Genomic DNA, 24,481 nt, shown 5'->3' with positions numbered 1-24,481 from the left:
CTGTGGATGATGGATTCTGCTTCGTGGTCAACCGTGGTGCCAGTTGCCACTGGTGTGCATGTTGGGGGATCAAAGAAGGTAGGGTCCAAGGTGGGTTGCTCAGGGTAGTCTGTAAATCTGAGTTTGATTTGGTCCAAATGTTTCTGATGAATGAGTCCATTTTAAAGTTTGATCCGAAACACTCTGCTCCCCTCTTTGGCCACGACAGTGCCGGGAAGCCACTTGGTACCTTGTCCATAATTTAGTACAAATACAGGATCACTGACTTCAATCTCACGTGACACATTTGCGCTATCATGGTATGCACTTTGTTGAAGCCGCCTGCTCTCTACTTGTTCATGTAGATCAGGGTGAACTAACGAGAGCCTTGTCTTAAGTGCTCTTTTCATGAGCAGTTCAGCAGGTGGGATCCCAGTGAGTGAGTGGGGTCTCGTGCGGCAGCTAAGCAGGACTCAGGATAGGCGAGTCTGCAGTGAGCCTTCAGTTACCCTCTTGCTTGATGGTTTGCACTGCTCTTTCTGCCTGACCATTGGACGCTGGTTTAAACGGGGCAGATGTGACATGTTTGATCCCGTTAAGGGTCATGAATTCTTTGAACTCAGCATTGGTAAAACATGGCCCGTTGTCGCGCACCAGGACATCGGGTAAGCAGTGAGTGGCAAACATGGCCCGCAGGCTTTCAGTCGTGGCAGCGGATGTGCTAGCCGATATTATCTCACATTCAATCCATTTGGAGTACGCGTCTACAACCACAAGGAACATTTTACCCACGAACGGGCCTGCATAGTTGATGTGTACCCTAGACCACGGTTTGGAGGGCCAAGACCATAAACTCAGTGGTGCCTCCCTGGGTACATTGCTTAACTGCGAGCATGTATTACATCTGTGAAGGCAGGACTCTATGTCCGCATCGATACCGGGCCACCACACGTGGGATCTGGCTATCACTTTCATCATTACGATGCCTGGGTGGGTACTGTGGAGGTCATTGATGAAGGTATCTCTGCCCTTCTTGATTGCCCCACAGAAGGCAGTCCGCCTGTATAGACATTTCATCTTTGCGCCGCTGGAATGGCTTAATCTCTTCCTGCATTTCCACTGGGACACTGGGCCAGCTCCCGTGAAGCACACAGCTTTTGACCAGAGATAATAAAGGAATCCTGGCTTGTGGCGGATGGCTTGGATGTATTCGGACAACGAGTGCCCACCTCTGGATGCAGGCCGATGCGTTGGTATTTATCCCTTTACTCTCAGAAAACATATAAGTGGCTTATGGTCAGTTTCCAATTTGAATTTTAGTCAAAACAGGTATTGATGCATTTTCTTTACCCCACAGACACACGCTAACGCTTTTTTCTCAATCATGCTGTAGGCTCTCTTGGCCTTAGACAGACTCATGGATGCATAAGCAACCATTTGCAGTTTCCCGAAATCATTAGGTTGTTGCAATAGACACCCAACGGCATATGACGACGCATCACATGCTAGTACCAAACGCTTGCATGGATCATACAACACAAGCAATTTGTTTGAGCATAACAATTTTCTCGCTTTTACAAAGGCATTTTCTTGGCTTTTGCCCCAAACCCATTCGCTCCCTTTTCGTAGTATGACATGTAGTGATTCTAGCAGGGCGCTGAGACCCGGTGAGAAGTTACCAAAGTAGTTCAAGAGTCCCAGACATTCAGCATTATCAGGGGACAATTTGTGGTGAATGTACGTACCCCATGTACCTCTGCCTCCTCTATCTGAGGCTCTGTTTCATCATGATCCTCCTCTGCAACATGGTGGTTTGCAGGTTTAACCGGCTTAGCAGCTCACCTACACACCCGTTGGAGGTGTCCCATTGTTCCACAGCCCTTGCAAACGTATCCTTTGAATCGGCATGAATGGAAGCGATGATCACCCCCGCAGCGCCAACAAGGTGTTAATGGCCTTGCATTCATCACCCTTGATGGTGGACTCAGACATCTGCAGATGTGCAGCTGCAGGTATGTGTGACCTGCCCTGTATGTTACGATTGGAAAACAACAGCACTTTGTTCACAGTACTTGTAGCAGCACTTGTGTGCAGAGAGATTTGCTTCGTATTGTCACTGGTGGCTTTGAACGCCTGGGCTATCGCTATGGCCTTACTCAAAGTTGGGGTCTCTACAGTCAAAAGTTTGCGAAGTATGGTTTTGTGGCCAATGCCAAGTATGAAAAAGTCTCTGAGCATGTGCTCCAAATATCCTTCAAATTCGCAATGTCCTGCAAAACGTCTTAGCTCAGCGACATAACTCGCCACTTTCTGGCCTTCAGACCTTTTGTAGGTGTAGAACCGGTACCTCGCCATCAGAACGCTTTTCTTCGGTTTCAAATGCTCTTGGACCAGTGTGCACAAATCGTCGTACGATTTCTCCGTGGTTTCGCTGGAGTGAGCAGATTCTTCATGAGACCATAAGTTGGTGCCCCACAGACGGTGAGGAGGATCGCCCTTTGTTTGGCAGCGCTCTCTTCCCCATCTAGCTCGTTGGCCACGAAGTGTTGGTCGAGTCGCTCCACAAAAGTTTCCCAATCATCTCCCTCTGAAAATTTCTCCAGGATGCCCACTGTTCTCTGCAACTTTGGGTTCGTTATCTGTATCTCGTTGTGTATGGAGAAAGAGTCAGACTGAACACTGTGAGCTCAAAGTAAAGTGTGACCTTAGTCTTTTATTGCAGGTCTCCAGAGTGCCTCTCTAACCTGTGACGCCTTCTTAAGTACCTGTGCTCCCAAGGGATCATGGGATCCCTTGGGACTCCGGGGGATGAGCGCTCTGGTGGCTGTACAGAGTAAATACAAGTCCACATATATAATAAGAAATAGAAGTAGGCCATACTGCCCCTCGAGCCTGCTCCGCCATTCAATAAGATCATGGCTGATCTGATCATGGACTCAGCTCGATTTCCCCACCCGCTTCCAATAACCCCTTATCCCCTTATCGTTTAAGAAACTGTCTATTTCTGTCTTAAATTTATTTAATGTCCCAGCTTCCACAGCTCTCTCAGGTAACGAATTCCACAAATGTACAACCCTCAGAGAAGAAATTTCTAATCTCGGTTTTAAATGGGCAGCCCCTTATTCTAAGATCATGCCCTCTAGTTCTAGTCTCCCCATCAGTGGAAACATCCTCTCTGCATCCACCTTGTCAAGCCCCTTCATAATCTTATATGTTTTGATAAGATCACCTCTCATTCTTCTGAATTCCAATGAGTAGAGGCCCAACCTACTCAACCTTTCCTCATAAGTCAACCCCCTCATCCCCGAAATCAACCTGGTGAACCTTCTCTGAACTGCCTCCAAAGCAAGTATATCCTTTCGTAAATATGGAAACATGCTTGGTTCAATCATGGACACAAGACCAGAGCAGGCTTGAAGGGCCGTATGGCCTACTCCTGCTCCTAATTCTTATGCATTTCAAGGTGAGGCATCATTCACTGCCCTTGGCATCAAGGCAACATTCAACCAAGTGTGACACAAAGGAATCCTGGTTAAAAAAAAAACTCAATCAATGGGGATGAAAGGAAAAACTCGAGTGTGATTTGAGTCATTCCGAGCACAAAGGAAGACGGTTGTGGTTGTTGGAGGCTAATTATCTCAGCCCCAAAATATTACTGAAGGAGTTCCTCAGGGGAGTGCTTAGGCCGCACTATCTTCAGCTGCTGTATCAATGACCTTATCTCCATCATATGATTAGAAGGAGGGATGTTTGCTAATGATTGCTCAATGTTCAGCTCCATTTGCAATTCCCCAAATAAATTAAGCAGTCCATGCCCGAATGCAGAAAGACAGACAACTTCCAGGTCTGGGCTGATAAGTGGCTAGTAACCACCTCCAACAAGAGTCAAACTACCACCTCTTGACATTCAATGGAATTGCCATCACCGAGTACCACACTAGTAACATCCTGAGACATCAATGTTGACCATAAATTCAACTGAACCAGCTACATAAATGCTATGGCTACTAGATCAGGTCAGAGGCTGGGTTTTCTGTGGCAAGTAGCACACCTCCCCCTCTCCACCATCTACAATGCACACGTCAGGAGTGTGATGCAATACTCTCCCATTTGCCTGGTGGTATGCAGCTACAACTCAAAAAGCTCAACACCATTCAGAATAGAGTACTCAGCTTTGATTCATAGCTCACCTACCAACTTAAACCACCCACCCGACCCCTAACCATCGGCGTACCATTGCTGCAGTGTGTACTATCTACAGGATGTGCTGTGGCTCAGTGGATATTATGCTCACCTGGGTCAGAAGGTTATGGGTTCAAGTTCCACTCAGAGACTTGAGCACAAAAATCTAGGCTGACACTCCAGTGAAGCACTGAGGGGGTGTTAAATCGATGGAGGTATCATCTTATGGATGAGACGTTAAATCGAGGACCCGTCTGCTCTCTCAGGTGGATGTAAAAGATCCAATGGCACTATTTCGAAGAAGATCAGGGGAGTTACCCTGGTGACCCAGCCAATATTTATCACTTAATCAACATAAGAAAAACAGATTATCTGGTCATTATCACATTGCTGTTTGTAGGAGCTTGCTGTGTGCAAATTGGCTGTCGCGTTTCCTACATTACAACAGTGACTACACGCCAAAAGTACTTCATTGGCTGTGAAGCACTTTGAGACGTCCGACGGATGTGAAAGACGCAATATAAATGCAAGTCTTTTTTCTTTTTGCACGTCGGCAAGCTACTAAAGCATCAACAGTACTTCCCAAAACTTCGACCTCCACAACCTAAAAATGACAAAGGCAGCAGATACATGGGAAAAATCATCACCATCAAATTCCTCTTCAAGTTACACATCACCCCAACTTAAGACATAGGAGGTGGGTGGGGTGGATTGACCCATCCACCTCCACGGAGGTGTGTGGGGGGCTTGACCCATCCACCTCCATGGCACGAACCTGGTATTGCAGTACTTCCAGGAACGGTGCAGTGGCTCTAGGCCTTTTGGCTAAGAGCATTGGCGCAGAGTGATCCTTGATGTGTGCAAGGTGACCTCTGGCGTTTGTGATTTGACAAAGAATTGGAAAGATTGGCAACGAAAAAAAAAAAAAAAAATATAGTGGCCTAGTGCACACATCGCTTCTCGGCCTTTTGGCTAAGATCATGCGTAACTGACCTGACAGGGGAGTAACCATGACCCCAAAGTTGTTCTCCCTGGATCAGGAAGGTGGTTCTCCTATGCTTTTTGGAAATAGGAGGTGGGTGGGGTGGTTTGACCCATCCACCTCCACGGAGGTGTGTAGGGGTGCTGACCCATTCACCTCCATGGCACGAACCTGATATTGCAGTACTTCCAGGAACGGTGCAGTGGCTCTAGGCCTTTTGGCTAAGAGCATTGGCGCAGAGTGATCCTTGATGTGTGAAAGGTGACCTCTGGCGTTTGTGATTTGACAAAGAATTGGAAAGATTGGCTACGAATAGAAAAAAATATATAGTGGCCTAGAAATCCCGGCCTCCATGGGTCTGTACTGAATGTGTACGGACCCGGGAAGGCATTGCAAAAGTCGGTTTTCAATGCACAATACGCATGCGCTGAAAACCGGCTTTTCCGATCGCACGCATCTTGGGAGCGAGGACATTTGCAAGGGCAAGATTGTAGGATTTACCCATATCTTGCCCAGCAAATATCCTCAAAACTCTTGCGCCTGATAAAAGCAGGTGCATAGCCGACTTTTCCAGGCGTTAAGAGTTTTAAAGCATACAGAAAATATTAAATTAACAAACATTTTATTGTTAAAAACCCTGTCCACCAAGGTAAATTTATTTTTAACCCTAATTACAAAATTTATATAAAAAAACCCAGAAAAATATATTTTTTTCAAATGCATTTATTAACTTTAATTTCAATTAATTTTAATTATGTGAGGCGTTTATTTTTTATAATGGTCTTTAGTATGTTTGGTTTTTTATTCTCATTAATAGCAATGAGAACTCGTAGATACGGATAATGAGAATAGTGCACCCGATTGGTTGAGCAGTCACACATGACTGCACCTTCTGCGTGGGAACCCGGAGGACGGGAGCGCGCTTCACAGCACAGGAAGAGAAGGCCTCCCCAATGGAATCCCACGCTCCTCCCGGACCACTAGGTAATTTCGTAAAAATTCTCCAGTTGGAGGCATTCATCCAAAAGTAGCCTCTGACCGGAATTTCAGCGACATTGTGTTCCTTCATTTTCAATGGGTCAAAATCCTGGATAACAGATTGGATAACTAACAGAAAACAGAGAATGGGGATAAATGAGTCATTTTCCTGTTGACAAATGGTAATTAGTGGGGTGCCACAGGAATCGGTGCTGGGGCCTCAACTATTTGCAATTAATGACTTGGATGAAAGGACCGAGCGTAATGTAGCCAAGTTTGCTGATGATACAAAGATGGGTGGGAAAGCAAGTTGTGAGGAGGACACAAAAAATCTGCAAAGGGATATAGACAGGCTAAGTGAGTGGGCAAACATTTGGCAGATGGAGTATAATGTGGGAAAGTGTGAGGTTATCCATTTTGGCAGGAAAAATAAAAAAGCAAATGGTTTAAATGGAGAGAAACTACAAAATGCTTCAGTTCAGAGGGCCCTGGAGGTCCTTGTGCATGAAACACAAAAAGTTACCATGCAGGTTCAGCAAGTAATCAAGAAGGCAAATGGAATATTGGCCTTCATTGCAATGTGGATGGAGTACAAAAGCAGGAAAGTCCTGCTACAACTGTACAGGGTATTGGTAAGGCCACATTTAGAGTAGTGTACAGTTTTATAAGAACATAAGAAATAGGAGCAGGAATAGGCCATACAGCCACTCGAGCCTGCTCCACCATTTAATATGATCATGGCTGATCCGATCATGGACTCAGGTCCACTTCCTGCCCGCTCCCCATGACCCCTTATCATTTAAGAAACTGAATAAATTTAAGACAGAAATAGACAATGTCCCAGCTTCCACAACTCTCTGAGGCAGCAAATTCCACAGATTTACAACCCTCAGAGAAGAAATTTCTCATGAGTTTTAAATGGGTGGCCCCTTATTCTAAGATTATGCCCTCTAGTTCTAGTCTCCTCTATCAGTGGAAACATCCTCCCTGCAGTCATCTTGTCAAGCCCACTCATAATCTTATATGTTTCGATAAGATCACCTCCCTTTCTTCTGAATTCCAATGAGTAGAGGCCCAACCTACTCAACCTTTCCTCATAAGTCAACCCCCACCCCTTATCTCTGGAATCAACCTAGTGAACCTTCTCTGAACTTCCTCCAAAGCAAGTATATCCTTTCTTAAATATGGAAACCAAAACTGCACGCAGTATTCCAGATGTGGCCTCACCAATACCCTGTATAGCTGTGGCAAGACTTCCCTGCTTTTATACTCCATCCCCTTTGCAATAAAGGCCAAGATTCCATTGAACACTTGCTGTACCTGCATACTATCCTTTTGTGTTTCATGCACAAGTACCCCCAGGTCCCACTTTGCAATCTTTCGCCATTTAAATAATAACTCACTCTTTGATTTTTTTCTGCCAAAGTGCATGACCTCACACTTTCCAACATTATACTCCATCTGCCAAATGTTTGCCCACTCACTTAGCCTGTCTATGTCCTTTTGCAGATTTTTTGTGTCCTCCTCACAACTTGCTTTCCCACCCATCTTTGTATCATCAGCAAACTTGGCTACCTTACACTCGGTCCCTTCTTCCACACTTGGTCCCTTCTTCCAAGTCGTTAATATAGATTGTAAATATTTGGGGTCCCAGCACTGATCCCTGCGGCACCCCACTAGTTACTGATTGCCAACCCGAGAATGAACCATTTATCTTGACTCGGTTTTCTGATAGTTAGCCAATCCTCTATCCATGCTAACCCCCAACCCTGTGAACTTTATATTGTGCAGTAGCCTTTTATGTGGCACCTTGTCAAATGCCTTTTGGATGTCCAAATACATCACTTCCACTGGTTCCCCCTTTATCCACCCTGTTCGTTACATCCTCAAAGAACTCCAGCAAATTTGTCAAACATGACTTCCCCTTCATAAATTTATACGGACTCTGCCTGACTGAATTTTGCTTTTCCAAATGTCCTGCTACTGCTTCTTTAATAATGGACTCCAACATTTTCCCAACCACAGATGTTAGGCTAACTGGTCTATAGTTTTATGCTTTTTATCTGCCTACTTTAAAAAAAAAAAAATAGGGGCATTATATTTGCAGTTTTCCAATCGGCTGGGACCTCCCCAGAATCCAGGAAATTTTGGTAAATTACAACCAATGTTTTGGTCTCGTTATTTAAGGAAGGATATACTTGCGTTGGAGGCTGTTCAGAGAAGGTCCACTAGATTAATTCCGGAGATGAGGGTGTTAACTTATGAAGAATCGATGAGTAGGTTGGGCCTATACTCATTGGAGTTGAGAAAAATGAGAGGTGATCTTACTGAAACATACTGAGGGGACTCAACAGGGTAGATGCAGAGAGAATGTTTCCACTTGTGGGGGAATCCAGAACTAGGGGGCATAGTTTAAGAATAAGGGGTCGCCCATTTAGAACCTAGATGAGGAAGAATTTCTTCTCTCAAAGAGTCATAAATCTGTGAAATTCTCTGCTCAAGAGAGCTGTGGAGTCACGGTCATTGAACATATTTAAGTTGGAGATAGACAGATTTCTGATCAATAAGGGAGTGAAGGGTTATAGGGAGTGGGCAGGGAAGTGGAGCTGAGCCCAAGATCAGATAAGCCATAATATTATTAAATGGCAGAGCAGGGTCGAGCGCCTAATGGCCTACTTCTGCTCCAAATTCTTACGTAACTCCTTATCTAACTGCATCTTCACTGACAGACTGCAGCAGTTTAAGACGAATGCCGACAATAACCATAAGGGCAACTTGGGATGGACAATAAATGCTGGCCTTTCCAGTGGCAGCCACAGCCCAAGAATGAATAAAATCCTGGTGACCGAGAAAAATGGCCACAGCCTTTCCTGACTAATTCTCCTCTCACATAACCAGCTCTCATTCTTGCCAAGTGGATTTTTTCCTATTTTGCCACATCATGGAGGCTGGCTGAAGAAATCGGTAGTTTAAAAAAAGCTACATGCATGGGAGTAATATATGTGTGCATGGTGGATGTACTTAGATAAGCAGTTTAAAAGTTAACTGTGGATTTGTTTAGATTATCTCCACCTGGGAATCAAGGAGAAAAAAAAAGTACGGATGACCATTGTCGGGAGAGGCAACACATTTCTCTCTTCCTGCTGGTCCTGAAACCTTCCTTGGAAAATTTTGAATTATTTTCCAAGCCATAGAAACATAGTTTTCAGATAATAAATGCAGTATATAAATTGTATTCCAAAACAGATTGTTGTAGTTTGTTACACCATCAAGGTTGATACTATCCAGGTGATTCTGCAATGTCTAGAATTTGTAGATAGAAGCTTATATTAAACTGGACAAGAACAACATAGTCAACTCATTCAATGGCACAGCATATAACAATGGCAGGGCTGTGGCCCAGCATTTAACAGCAGAGGGGCCGTGGCCCAGGAGCGGCGCAACATATAACAGCAGAGGGGTCGTGGTCCAGGAGTGGCACAGCATATAACAGCAGAGGGGTCGTGGTCCAGGAGCGGCACAGCATATAACAGCAGAGGGGTCGTGGTCCAGGAGTGGCACAGCATATAACAGCAGAGGGGTCGTGGTCCAGGAGTGGCGCTGCATATAACAGCAGTGGGGCCGTGGCCCAGGAGCGGCACAGCATATAACAGCAGAGGGGCCGTGGCCCAGGAGCGGCACAGCATATAACAGCAGAGGGGCCGTGGCCCAGGAGCGGCACAGCATATAACAGCAGAGGGGTCGTGACCCAGGAGTGGCACAGCATATAACAGCAGAGGGGTCGTGGCCCAGGGGCGGCGCAGCATATAACAGCAGTGGGGTTGTGGCACAGGAGCAGCACAGCATACAACTGCAGAGGGGTCGTGGCCCAGGGGATGTGCAACAGAGCTTGGTCTCCAGTCGTCTTGGTCATCCTCGCCTCTGGACCAAGACCGAGCTCTGTCAAGCCATGTGGTGGCTGATGTGCAACGGTCACCACACGTTAAAAAAATCCACGCACAGACATCTTCCACCGTTTAAGATATAACTCATTGTAACACCTGTGAGCCCATCTTTTTTGGTGTGAAGAGCATCATCCTCATTACAAGGGACTGCCTAGTAGCAGTAGTATTTTCTTTTACCCACCAGAACATGCATGTTAATAGATTTTGCACACATCTGCTTGCATGCAAATAAATTCTACTTAACTAATTGCTACATACTGCACCAAACAAAACGGGGTGGAGGGGGAAAGAGAAAATAATTTTCAGATGGATGGGATCAGTGGCAGCTGATTTTTCAATGTCACGACCTGGCCCTCTGCATGTTGCAGTGTGCCTACACAAGCAGCAATAGCTTCAAAGGGTCTAGCTGTATTACGTTAACCCGGAGACAGAATCGCAAACACTCCTGACTTTCCACTTTAATAATTTGTAAAATGATCAGGGCTATGTATGAATCTTTGAATATGCTGAAAAACTGCAGAAATGGTACTGAAGGTTGAGTATTAAATTCAAAAGGAATATTACATGTGGAAACTTTGAAGAAAAGATTGATTGTCTTTGGAATGCATCTGAATGTGAAGGTGCTCAAAACATACAAAACTTTATCTGTCAGGGTTAAGTGGTAAAACATAATCTGATAAGTGCCAACCAGATCAACAGTGCAGGAAATATGGCACAATATAGTTCAAGTTTGGGGAAACAGAAAGCTTACGGGAGAGAAACATGTAGGTTCTACTCACAAGGATAGAAATGAGTGTTCAGCGACTTGACCAATTATTCTGTTTATGCCTCCAAAGTGGCACTAAATATTAGAGAAATTTTCTTGTACATGTTTTTTGGGCATCCCAATATAGCAGTGGGACGGCCCACGCCCAATCTACGCAAGCACTGGTCCCACTGCCAAATTCGTGGGGCTCCCTTAAATATGTCAATTAGGGGCCTAATGTCTGTTCAAGGTAGACGGACCAAAATTGACGTCTCTTGTCAAGTAAGACTATTCACCTGAACATTCAACATCTGCACTAAAATATTGACAGAGGAATGTCATTCAAATGAAGAAACTGCTTACCCATTACAAATTTATGGTCTGTACTCGATAATGGTCCGGAATTTGCTGTAGTAGTAACGATGAGGCCGTCAGCGCTCGCAGTTATTACTGTGTAAAACCGACACCAAATTCTGGTGTCCGCACATGTGCAGTTTAATACAGAAATCCGGAAGCTGCTTTCAGTGATACCCTGCTCCTCCACGGGTGCGTTGTTACAGCCTTCGCAGATGAAATCATTTAGAAAGCATTGATTTGTCATGAGCTTCAATTATTTACATACTATTTTCACTGTAAGGAGCAATGATAAAGTTAAGCCTTGTTCAATCAGGAGTAACCGAGTTTTTAAACAGTGTACTAAGCAATGTTCCCTCTCTTTTTTTTTTAAAAAGCATTGGGGCCACGCACCCAGTATGCCTTTAACTGGGTGCACAGCCCATTCAAATTTTAATGCATGTGTATTTTTTTGCCTGTCGAAGCCAGGCGCGGGACCTCCAGACCACTGTGCAGCCAGGTTAGCTGGAACATTAGTACCAAGTCATAATTACTGCTGGATAACCTCTTTTGCCTTGAAAAACTAATTTTACAAGTGTGGAGTTTCATTCATGCAAAAAATTGTAGATTTTTTAATAAAATAAAATTACGTTTTTGTTCTGATATTTATGTTTCTCCGTTAACCTCTTGTGTATATCAAAGTCTTTATTTCACTTTCTGTACAATGATTTAAATCTGATTCATATTCCCTGCTTTGCCATTTAAAGAATTCTCACAATTTGCTTGGCTGACTAGCCTGCCTGCTGGATACCACAGGTCCCCTGTCGAAGGCCCCAAATTCAAACGGATGTCAGAAAGGAGGCTGTTAAAACGGTATGAGCAGCTTCCCCCCCCCCGCCCGCCACCCCCACACCCCACCCCCGACGTCAGCGCCGTTCCTTCGCCACTGACCACAAAATCTAGGCTATTGTCTTAAGAAGGGCATCCCTAGTGACTCTTAGAAGCAGGCCCTACACCCCTTGGAAATTGGAGAGAACATTTACTGCCCAATATCTTGACATATATTATTGCCGTCCCTGGATCACATTAAGATCCCTCATCGTGTGCACTGAATTCTATGAACATGTACATACGGACACATGTTGTTTTCACAGTATTCCGAAGGCAAACTGAAAGCATCTAGGGACAGGAGGCCAAAGGTAAACACACAAACTGGTTATTTTTAAATAATAGAATGAACAGAACAGTTTGAGTGAGATTATATAATTCCCCTTCTGAGGGAGAGAAAGAGAAAAAGCGACAGCGACAAGGAAAGAGAGACAGATACAAAAGAAAGAGACAGAGACCTCAATTTTAATTCCACTCACCTGATAGAAATCAGGTAAAGGAGCAGTTAAATGAAGCAGGGGATTTACTCGATCTTTTTTCCTGCCACAATCGCACAGACTGCAATTTTAAATTGCAAGCGACAAGTCGGTGAGGTCCTCTTTAAATATTCAGTTTGGGCTCCGATAATCTAATCGGGACCTGATCTGCAATTTTAATCTGAAGCCTAAGTGGGGGAGTGGTGGTTTTCCCACCAGCAAAATTGCGAGTATTGGTCATTGTGCCAGGAACAGGAGCCACAGCCAGAAAAGGCCCAGTAAGGCACATTATCATGTGGGCCAGGATAAACAGGAGTGTTCCTCCAGGCCCCACAGGGAAACCTTGGGCCTCTCCATCTCGGGTTTCCCTCACCTATTCACTTACCTTACTGCCGGGGAACATTCCCTCTGGTTGCATTCTGTACATTGGAGGAAAACAGTGCTTACAATTTCCTCTGCCAAGGGTCAAGTCCTCTCACCACCTGTCTAAGTTAGTTTACTCTCAGTGGATATTCATTACTAGATAGTTTCTTGTAACTCCATAGCAATAGGCCATGTGGTCCAGAAGGGTAGCTTCCTCCATACATTTATTGCAAATAATACCTAGCTATGAACCAGGTAACATTTATTATTTAGGAATATAGCACTACAATTCAATAATTGATTTTTTCTTAGACTGTGCTAAATTTTTGACAATAAAGAAGAAAATGTCCAAAGCTCTCCAGGAACATTTGACTAAGAGCCCAGGTTATGTCTATGAAAGACAAATCCACACTTTAATTTCCCTCAATATCCACTGATGTGATGCAGCATAGACCTCAAAGTGGGATAGAATTCCATGGTTTTGGGGCTTTACGATTTGAATGCTTTATGTTCTAATAACCTGTCATGTATTCAATTGTCATTGTAATCCATGTATAAACTGACCTTAGTTGTACACTGTGAGAACACTGACCACTAGGTGGTGAACTTGTGGGAGACACTCCTAACCTGGACTTTCAGGTATAAAAGAGGAAGCTCCACCCATCTTCTCCACTTCAGTGCTGGCTAATAAAGGTTCCTGGTCAGAGTGACCTTCTCTCTAGTATGGGCCTCGTGTGCATTTATACTGTATTGTAAGGCCTTATTATAACCAAAGAAGAGTTTTACTTGATTCTAGGAGGTATAATTATTTGCATTTCACTGCTTTTATCTAGTAGAGTTTTCAACATTGTTATTATTGCTTGTGCTTTGTTTGGTGCTTGGTGGTGCTTTAAATGTAGTTACTTGCGCTGATTCCTTAACTGTAAGTAAGGTTTTTCTGTGCGGACAAAAGTGAACACATACGCTGCCCTAAGTTAGTTTAGTACAACTTTTTTCTGGCCAAATTGGCATAAATGGTGTAAGTGGCTGGGAACACCCCTTTTGGGGGGAAAAAAAATGACCTAACAAAAAACCTAACTAACTCACTTATTAAATGGCCACATTTGCAACTAAAAAGAAAAATCAAGTTACACCAAAAAAACGGTGCAACTCATGAGGGAAATTTGGGCCCATTGACAGACAAAAGCTTGCATTTTTCCATAAAAAAGCAAATAGGTGGCAGAATGGAAAAATGCAAGCTTTTGTCTGTTAATGGTCCCAAATTTCCCCATAAGTTGCACCGTTTTTTTTGGTGTAACTTGATTTTTCTTTTTAGTTGCAAATATGGCCATTTAATAAGTGAGTTAGTTAGGTTTTTTGTTAGGTCAATTTTTTTTCCCCAAAAGGAGCGTTCCCAGCCACTTACACCATTTATGCCAATTTGGCCAGAAAAAAGTTGTACTAAACTAACTTAGGGCAGCGTATGTGTTCACTTTTGTCCGCACAGAAAAACCTTACTTACAATTGAGGAATCAACGCAAGTAACTACATTTAAAGCACCAAACAAAGCACAAGCAATAATAACAATTCAATAAAAAATAAAGCGAAGTAAATAATTAAAGTAACAATAAAAGTACTGCATCAAATCCTACCTTAAACTGAACGGGCAATTAAGAAATCGGAGTAGGTGTAGATAAGGACCTACACCCAAGCACCAAACATTGCAAATAAAAGTTTAAATAACCCAATAAAAATAAAGAACTCAGGTAAACAATTGAATAACAAATAAAGAATTGTAGTAAATCCTATCTTGACATGAACTCGGCCGGGGAAGGCAGCGAGCCGGCCTGTACGGGAGGCCATTCGGCCTGGGAAAGGGGCAGCCGGCAAAGACGCATTGGGAGGGTGACTGGGCATGCACCAGTAAGTCTTTCGGCCAGGGCTGGTGGGGGCGGCGTGCGGCGGAGGATAAGAAAGACAGAAGAAAGAAAGAAACAGGAAAGAGAGATATATATATGCTGGCTGGCTGGCCTTCATATCGGGGGTGGGGGGGCAGCACCGAACGCAGCATCTTAATTTGCATACAAACAGCAACACAGGCAGGACACTGCTACCAGTTTCGGCGCTACTGCGCATGCGCGAACACCAGACCCGACGCTACTGCTTTCGGCGTAGGGCTGTAGCTCCGCCCCCCCACTGTTTAATCTGCGCCGCGCCAGGGCACTCCAGACTCTTCAGAACAGCCAAAATTTTTTCCTGGTGCCATTTCCAGTGCACAAAAACGGCACATAAAGGCGAAGTATGCCAAAAAAACGGGTTGGGCCCATAGTCCTTTTAATAAGTTGTGATTTTTATTGCTGCTCTGGCAAACAGCTTGAAAGCATTTAAGAAGCAATGGGATACTGCAGCGGGAGCACTTTAGGATATTTCTCAAGAGATGAGTTTAGATGAATCAAATGGCCTTCCTCATGTGTAACTATTTTGTGATCTTGTGAGCGTTGTTTCTCCTTTCCCAAAATTCTGCGTCAGTACGACACTGACCATGTAATATAGTTAGTGTTGAAGAAACTATTCCAGAAGTGGGAATTTATGAAGCACGACAGCAAATACACAAAGTGGATACTGATGGAAAACAAAGATACTGCCTTAGATTGAACAGAAACCTGCAGTCACAACAATATCTTATTATTGTGAAACAATGAAATGTTTTACATTGTGCTGTCTCAAATTAACTGCATGCCACAAGAGACCCACTCCATCAGCACTCAAAGTCAATCAGGAACTTTTAACAAGGTTTGGTAAAAACAAACAAGACAAAAATCAATATGCAACAAATGAAGCAGCTATTTAGAGGCAGACAAAAAAAATCTATGCCAACTAGAAGCTGGCTAACTCGGCTAGACAACAAATAATGAATCTCAAACCCAATTACTATTTAAAGCTTGCATTGGCAAATCTAATTTGCCGAGACATGATGTTGGATCTGGGCAACACAGTAGGCTTAAAAATCCTGCTAGCATTATGTTTCCAAATTTTACTCCAACAATAAAATAGGTTCTTATGGTTTTCTGAGTATAGTGTAACGAGTACATTTGGAGTTTTAAAATATTTTAATATTTGGGCAATGCAAGTCACTGTTACAATAATAAAACAAGGGATGCCTAAAATATTCCACCTTTGCTGCATAATTAATTTCTTCCAGTAGGAGCTAAAGAAACTTAGAATAAGTAGTCTTCCTAGTGCTATTCACTGGAAAGATATTTGCATAGGTTGGTTATTGGAGTATTTGGTTTATGTAAGCATGTACAAACTTCTGCCCTTTGATTTAAAAAGGAACTCAGTACATAGATCAAAGTTCATAACTAGGAACTCTTAAAAACTCTTTCCCTCTGAAAATGTTTTAATTTCTTTAAAACAGATGCACTAGAAATCATATTTGACAAATTTGCTGGAATTCTTTGAGGATGTAACGAACAGGGTGGATAAAGAGGAATCAGTGGATCTGGTGTGTTTGGACTTCCAAAAAGCATTTGACAAGGTGCCACATAAAAGGTTGCTGCACAAGATAAAAGTTCACAGGGTTGGGGGTAATATATTAGCATGGATAGAGGATTGGCTAACTAACAGAAAACAGAGAGTCGGGATAAGTGGTTCATTCTCTGGTTGGCAACCAGTAACTAGAGGGATGCCACAGGGATCAGTGCTGGAACCCCAACTATTTACAATCTATATTAATGACTTGGAAGAAGGGACCGAGTGTATTGTAGCCAAGTTTGCTGACGATACAAAGATGGGAGGAAAAGCAATGTGTGAGGAGGACACAACAATTCTGCAAAAGGACATAGACAGGCTAAGTGAATGGGCAAAAATTTGGCAAATGGAGTATAATGTTGGAAAGTATGAGGTCATACACTTTGGCAGAAAAAAAAATCAAAGAGCAAGTTATTATTTAAATGGAGAAAGATTGCAAAGTGCTGCAGTACAGCAGGCCCTGGGGGTACTTGTGCATGAAGCACAAAAGGATAGTATGCAGGTACAGCAAGTGATCAGGATGGCCAATGGAATCTTGGCCCTTATTGCAAAGGGGATGGAGTATAAAAGCAGGGAAGTCTTGCTACAACTGTACAGGATATTGGTGAGGCTGTACCTGGAGTACTGCGTGCTGTTTTGGTTTCCATATTTACGAAAGAATATAGGATATACTTGCTTTGGAGGTAGTTCAGAGAAGGTTCACTAGGTTGATTCTGGAGATGGGGGGGTTGACATGGAGGAAAGGTTGAGTAGGTTGGGCCTCTACTCATTGGAATTCAGAAGAATGAGAGGTGATCTTATCAAAACGTACAAGATTATGTGGGGGCTGGACATGGTGGATGCAGAGAGGATGTTTCCACTGATGGAGGAAACTAGAACTAGAGGGCATGATCTTAGAATAAGGGGCCGCCCATTTAAAACAGATGAGGAAAAATTTCCTCTGAGGGTTGTAAATCTGTGGAATTTGCTGCCTCAGAGAGCTGTGGAAACTGGGACATTGAATAAATTTAACACAGAAATAGACAGTTTCTTAAAGTATAAGGGGATAAGGGGTTATGAGAAGCAAGCAGGGAAGTGGAGCTGAGTCTGTGATCAAATCAGCCATGATCTTATTGAATGACGGAGCAGGCTCGAGGGGCCGTATGGCCTACTCCTGCTCCTATTTCTTAGGTTTTTATTTTTAAACAGGTAGTGTATTTAGCTCTTACCCATATACAGTTACCTTAAATACCAAGGGCTAAACTTTCCATTCATTTTCGGCGGGGTCTCGGCGATTTTCTCGGTGGTACAACTATTTTTCCGCCCGACGAAAGTTTCCCCTTTTGTTTTTCCAATGGTATCACCCAAATCTGAAAAACCAAACTGCCGGCGTGCACCGCCGAGAAAATCACCAGGGCGTAAGTTTTGTCTCAATGGAAGCCCGTCCAGATCACCACGGGATCTGTAAAAGCTGCTTAAACAGGGCGGTAGGTGAGTACTCTGCAAAGAAAGGTAAGTTAAAGGTTCTTTATTTATTTATTTTTTAATTTAAAATAATTTGGTGTAAAAGTGTCTTGGGAATATTTTTAAAACTTTTTTTTTTAAAGTGAAATTTTAAAAACGTTTTCCCCCCGCTCCCTAGGCCCAACCGCAGCCTCAGACTAAATTATTATTTTTTTTTTAAAAAACGTCCGTTTTACTTAGTTTCCCCTTAATCGCCGAGAAAACTGCGGAGAATAATGGTGCAAGATCCATTTTCTTACTGGGCGATTAGTTTTAATTCGTTTTAAACTTAAATGTGAAAATTTTCACCAGCGTTACTTACCAAACGTTAGTGGTTTTTCTGGGCGGGCAATCGGGCATTGAGGGGCTCTCGGGAAGGTCTAGCCCCAAGAGTTTTTCCCACTTTACTTGCTACACGTGGTCCTTGCTATATTGCTATTGATGCTACAACAACACCTTGTATTTATATAGCACCTTTGATGCAGTAAAATGTCCCAAGGCGCTTCACAGGAGTGTTATAAGACAAAACCAATAAATTTGAGTCACATAAGAAAAAATTATGGTAGAAAAGAGGTAAGTCTTAAGGAGCATCTCTAAGGAGAGGTAGAGAAGCAGAGAGGTTTATGGAGGGAGTTCCAGAGCTTGGGGTCTAGGCAGCTGAAGGCACGGCCACCAATGGTTGAGCAGTTATACTCAGGGATGCTCAAGAGGGCAGAATTTGAGGAGTGCAGATATCTCTGGGGGTTATGAGGCTGGAGGAGATCACAGAGATAGGGAGGGGTGAGAGATTTGTAAACAAGGATGAGAATTTTGAAATCGAGGCGTGGCTTAACCGGGAGCCGATGTAGGTCAGCGAGCACAGAGGTGATGGGTGAGCGGGACTTGGTGCGAGTTAGGACACGCATCACTATAAAACTGTGAAATCTTAATTATTTCTTTACAACTCCATTTGTTTCAGAATACAGCATACAGTGCATACCGCTCAAAACACAACTTTAATATTTTGCAGCACAGATTAGCACCAGTACATTGGGAGATATGTAAAAGGTTATGGCCTCAGTAATTGCCACCTTATGCCAGTGCTGAAGCACAGACTGGTAAGCAATCCCTGCAACTGCTATAGAAACAGAAACATAGAAAATAGGTGCAGGAGTAGGCCATTCGGCCCTTCAAGCTTGCACCACCATTCAATATGATCATGGCTAATCATGCAACTTCAGTACCCCATTCCTGCTTTTTCCGCACACCCCTTGATCCCTTTAGCCATAAGGGTCACATCTAACGAACTGGCCTCAACAACTTTCTGTGGTAGAGAATTCCACAGGTTCACAAGTCTGAGTGAAGAAGTTTCTCCTCATCTCAGTCCTAAATGGCTTACCCCTTATCCTTAGACTGTGACCCCTGGTTCTGGACTTCCCCAACTTCGGGAACATTCTTTCTGCATCTAACCTGTCCAATCCGATCAGAATTTTATATGTTTCTATGCGATCCCCTCTCATTCTTCTAAATTCCAGTGACTATAAGCCTAGTCAATCCTGTCTTTCTTCATATGTCAGTCCTGCCATCCCGGGAATCAATCTGGTGAACCTTCGCTGCACTCCCTCAATAGCAAGAATGTCCTTCCTCAAATTAGGAAACCAAAACTGTATTCAATATTCAAGGTGTGGCTCACCAAGTTCCTGTACAACTGCAGCAAGACTCCTTGCTCCTATACTCAAATCCTCTCGCTATGAAGGCAAAGATGCCATTTGCCTTCTTCACTGCCTGCTGTACCTGTATGCCAACTTTCAATGACTGATGTACCATGACACCCAGGTCTCACTGCACCTTCCCTTTGCCTAATCGGTCACCATTCAGATAATATTCTGCCTATGTGTTTTTGCCAACAAAGTGGATAACCTCACATTTATCCACATTATACTGCATCTGCCATGCATTTGCCCACTCACCTAACCTGTCCAAGTTATCCTGCAGCCTCTTAGCATCCTCCTCACACTGCCACCCAGCTTAGTGTCATCGCAAACTTGGTGATATTACATTCAATTCCTTCGTCCAAATCATTAATGTATATTGTAAATAGCTGGGGGCCCAGCATTGAACCTTGCGGTACACCACTTGTCACTGCCTGCCATTCTGAAAAGGACCTGTTTATTCCTACTCTCTTCTTCCTGTCTGCCAACCAGTTCTCTATCCACATCAATACATTACCCCCAATACCATGCGCTTTAATTTTGCACACTAATTTCTTGTGTGGGACCCTGTATGTGCCCAAGCTCCACTGACAGTATGGATTGAAAAACAGATTACTTTCAAAAATTCGAAGTCACTTCCAGCCTATTTAAAAGAACCTTGATTATTAAAATATTTCCCCACATCGGGATAGATGGCAAAACCCATTGTCTTACATACTCAGTCATATATCTAAACATTTCGAAGGCAGCAGTTCAGAATATTTTGCTTGTCACTAGTGCTCTCTTAAATTACAAACTTAACACCTAATAAAAAATGTTGCTGGATATGTTTGAGGCTCTATCCTTTCAGTTCCCTTCATTCACTGCTTTGAATCTGCTCAGACACACGTCATATATCCAATGAATGGGACAAAGACCGAAGCTTGCAAATATGAACAATACATTCTTAAAATGGGACTTCCTGTTAACTTCAAAATCTTTAAATTCAACACTTATAACTGGAACCACTTAAGTATTCCAAAAACAAAACAGTTTTAAAAGTTCATCTAAGAGAAGCATGTATATTTTATTTCAACAGAGGTATCCAACATATATATTTTGCCTAGACTCCTGGTCTAAGTGACCTGGATTTAGGTTTGTAATTAAGTATTATCATACCGGTCATACTTGCTCAGCTGAGACAATGCTAAATATTGCCCTTGCTGGTCACAAATGGATGCAAAACAGGGAGGAAGGGAATTAATACATCATAATAGTGGTGAAAAGAAACCCCTGATTAGAACAGTCTATGGACTCACAGATTACATCAAATTGGAAACTGCTTTACAAAGAGGAAGTATACTCCAGGAGGAAGGAGAGAAGGCACTGCCTGTGCCTTCACGACAGAGACACAGAATTGGACTTTGATATAGTCAAAGGGTTCTCAGACTTATCTCAACACAACAATTAAATAAAATCCTCAAATGATTTCCTTCCAAACTCAATAAAAGTTACCATTAAAAAAATGAAAATAATGGGATTGTATTGTCATGATATGTTGCAAAATATAAATACATCCAGTTGAGAATTCATTAACCTACAATGTCATAATTATCCTTGGCCCAAACATACTTCTATGACATTCCATGGTTATCTCACTTGAATCTGAAACCAGAACTGATGATCTATTCAGCTGCTTTACTCATCCATGTTTTGAAAAAAAACACAATTTAGAAATTACTTCTCACCTATTACCCTCAGTAATTAAAATGTTAATGATAAAAAACATGTTATACGTAAAGTTTTGATGTCGCATTTACAATTTTGATCTGAGGTTTTATTTAGGTTCTTCTCCAACTTCAAGTTACAAGTGTAAATCAGTTTCTTATCTACTTGTAGTTAGATTGAGATTGAGCTAAATTTATAGCCTAAGAAGGAATTTTCCAATCTGAAACAACAACAGACCATGTAAGGGACTGAAGACAATAGGTACAATGATATGCTCAGGTAAAGCGTCAATATTACTCGTTATTGCCTTCATGCAATCTTTAACTACAGCACATATAGAAACATAGAAACATAGAAAATAGGTGCAGGAGTAGGCCATTCGGCCCTTCGAGCCTGCATCACCATTCAATAAGATCATGGCTGATCATTCACCTCAGTACCCCTTTCCTGCTTTCTCTCCATACCCCTTGATCTCTTTAGCCGTAAGGGCCAGATCTAACTCCCTCTTGAATATATCCAATGAACTGGCAGGGAATTTCACAGGTTAACAACTCTTGAGTGAAGAAGTTTCTCCTCATCTCAGTCCTAAATGGCCTACCCCTTATCCTCAGATTATGTCCCCCTGGTTCTGGACTTCCCCAACATCGAGAACATTCCTCCTGCATCTAACCTGTCCAGTCCCGTCAGAATTTTATACGTTTCTATGAGATCCCCTCTCATCCTTCTAAACTCCAGTGAATACAGGCCCAGTCGATCCAGTCTCTCCTCATATGTCGGTCCTGCCATCCCGGGAATCAGTCTGGTGAACCTTCGCTGCACTCCCTCAATAGCAAGAACATCCTTCCTCAGATTAGGAGACCAAAACTGAACACAATATTCCAGGTGAGGCCTCACCAAGGTTCTGTACAACTGCAGTAAGACCTCCCTGCTCCTATACTCTAGCTATGAAGGCCAACATACCATTCAGGTCTGGTGTACGTTTTACTATACTTCGCAATATGCCCAAGATAAACCTGAGCTATTGCTCAACATACACGGAATCTTAAAAATTAATGTTCACTTCTTGTGTGGTAAAACTCTGTCATATAGTCAAACTAGCCAAATTACTCTGCTGGCTAACAGACTATAGACTATAGATTGTTAATATTTCAAATCCTTTGTAGGTGTATAAAGACAAAGTCTATTCACATTCCCCTTAATTATATTAGATGGTTAAGCATTGCTTGTCAATTAAGTTTGCTCCCAGTTTGAAATATCTGTGATAGTTGCAACTTAACATTTTAGTTATCTAGCCATGGTACTATAAATTGGTAACTCAATATTTTCTGCATTCAGCTGATTAGGATATTAAAACCACTACTGTTGATAGAAACCAAGATGCACTACACATATTAATTGACCTTAGTTCTGAAGAAAGGTCTTCCTATGAAATATAAACTCGTCTCTTCTCGAGTCAGATACTAACTGACCTGTTGTGTGTTTCCAGCATTTTTTGAGGTTGTTTTAGATTTTCAGCACCTGCAGTTGTTTTGCTATTGGCAACCACAATTAACTCTATTTACTGTTACTAATAGTAAGGAATTATAATCAATAATCTAATAAGTTGTCAAAATCCACAACACAGTTACACATCTGAAGAATTTTAAAAAAGTAATCCTGCATTAAATTAACGAGCAGCATAATATTTATCTATAGTGCTGCACCAATTAAACATTTGGAACAAGGCATAAATATTGACTAGTAGTTGTCTTCATGCTAGTTGATTATATTCTTAAAGGTCGATATATTAAAGGGCTGATCACCTGGAGTATGAAAGGTTGCTTAGGCAGCATGGTTAGTTATGTTACACACATTAAATACTGCATCAGCTCAATTACTATGGTACATAGGAACAGGAGTAGGTCATTCAGCTTCTTGAGCCTGTTCCAGCATTCAAATGGATCATGACGAATCTGTACATCAACTCCATTACAGCACACCTGGTCAAAATTAATCATAATGGAGACTAAATCTCAATAGGGAAGGTGGTTAACAGAACAGAGTATTTGAAATAATTATAAAGTACTGTACAATAAAATTATTAGGATGCTTTGGTCAAAAATCATGGGGGAGGGGGCGGGGGGGGGGGGGTTGCTAGTGCTGTTGGGGAGGATTTAAACTAGCATGGCAGGGGAATGGGAACCTGAAAATAATTTCAGTAGGGAGGGGAGTAAAGCTGTAATTATAAAGCAAAAATTGTTATATATGTAAATTTGTATTTACTTTCTATAACCACCAAAGGGCTCATCCCCTGGAATCCCAAGGGATCTCATAATCCCTTGGGAGCACAGGTATTTAAGGAGACTTCACAGGTTGGAGAGGCACTCTGGAGACCTGTAATAAAAGACTACGGTCACACTTTATTTTGAGCTCAGTCTGACTCTTTCTCCATACATTACAAGTGGCGACGAGATACAGATTGCGAACCCAAAGATGCAGAGAACAATGGGCATCCTGGAAAAATTCTCGGAGGGAAATGATTGGGAAACTTTTGTGGAGCGACTCAACCAATATTTCGTGGCCGACGAGCTAGATGGGGAAGAGAGCGCTGCCAAATGAAGGGTGATCCTCCTCACCGTCTGTGGGGCACCAACATATGGCCTCAAGAAGAATCTGCTCACTCCAGCAAAACCCACGGAGAAATCGTACGACAATTTGTGCACACTGGTCCGAGAGCATTTGAACCCGAAGGAAAGCGTTCTGATGGTGAGGTACCAGTTCTACATCTACAAAAGGTCTGAAGGCCAGGAAGTGGAGAGTTATGTCGCCGAGCAAAGATACCTTGCAGGACATTGCGAATTTGAAGGACATTTGGAGCACATGCTCAGAGACTTTTTCGTACTTGGCATTGGCCACGAAACCATACTTCGCAAACTTTTGACTGTAGAGACCCCAACCTTGAGTAAGGCCATAGCGATAGCCCAGGCGTTCATTGCCACCAGTGAAAATACGAAGCAAATCTCTCAGCACACAAGTGCTGCTACAAGTACTATGAACAAAGTGATGTTGTTTTCCAATCGTAACGTACAGGGCAGGTCACACATATCTGCAGCTGCATGTCTGCAGATGTCTCAGAGTCCACCATCAAGGGTGATGAATGCAAGGCTATTAACACCTTGCTAGCGCTGCGGGGGTGATCATTGTTTCCATTCATGCGGATTCAAAGAGCACGTTTGCAAGGG

General features: G+C 42.8%; 1 protein-coding gene and 1 pseudogene across 1 annotated transcript in view; one reads left to right on the top strand and one right to left on the bottom strand.

Annotated features, from left to right (window-relative positions):
* Positions 1–24,481, bottom strand: part of LOC139257543 (extended synaptotagmin-3-like) — a 184,863-nt gene that overhangs the window by 147,312 nt on the left and 13,070 nt on the right. The window lies entirely within an intron of this gene.
* On the top strand, positions 5,114–5,351 carry LOC139260576 (U2 spliceosomal RNA; annotated as a pseudogene).

Source organism: Pristiophorus japonicus, chromosome 3 (assembly GCF_044704955.1).
Source record: "Pristiophorus japonicus isolate sPriJap1 chromosome 3, sPriJap1.hap1, whole genome shotgun sequence".
Taxonomy (NCBI): Eukaryota; Metazoa; Chordata; class Chondrichthyes; family Pristiophoridae; genus Pristiophorus; species Pristiophorus japonicus.
This window is presented reverse-complemented; position numbering and strand designations above follow the sequence as displayed.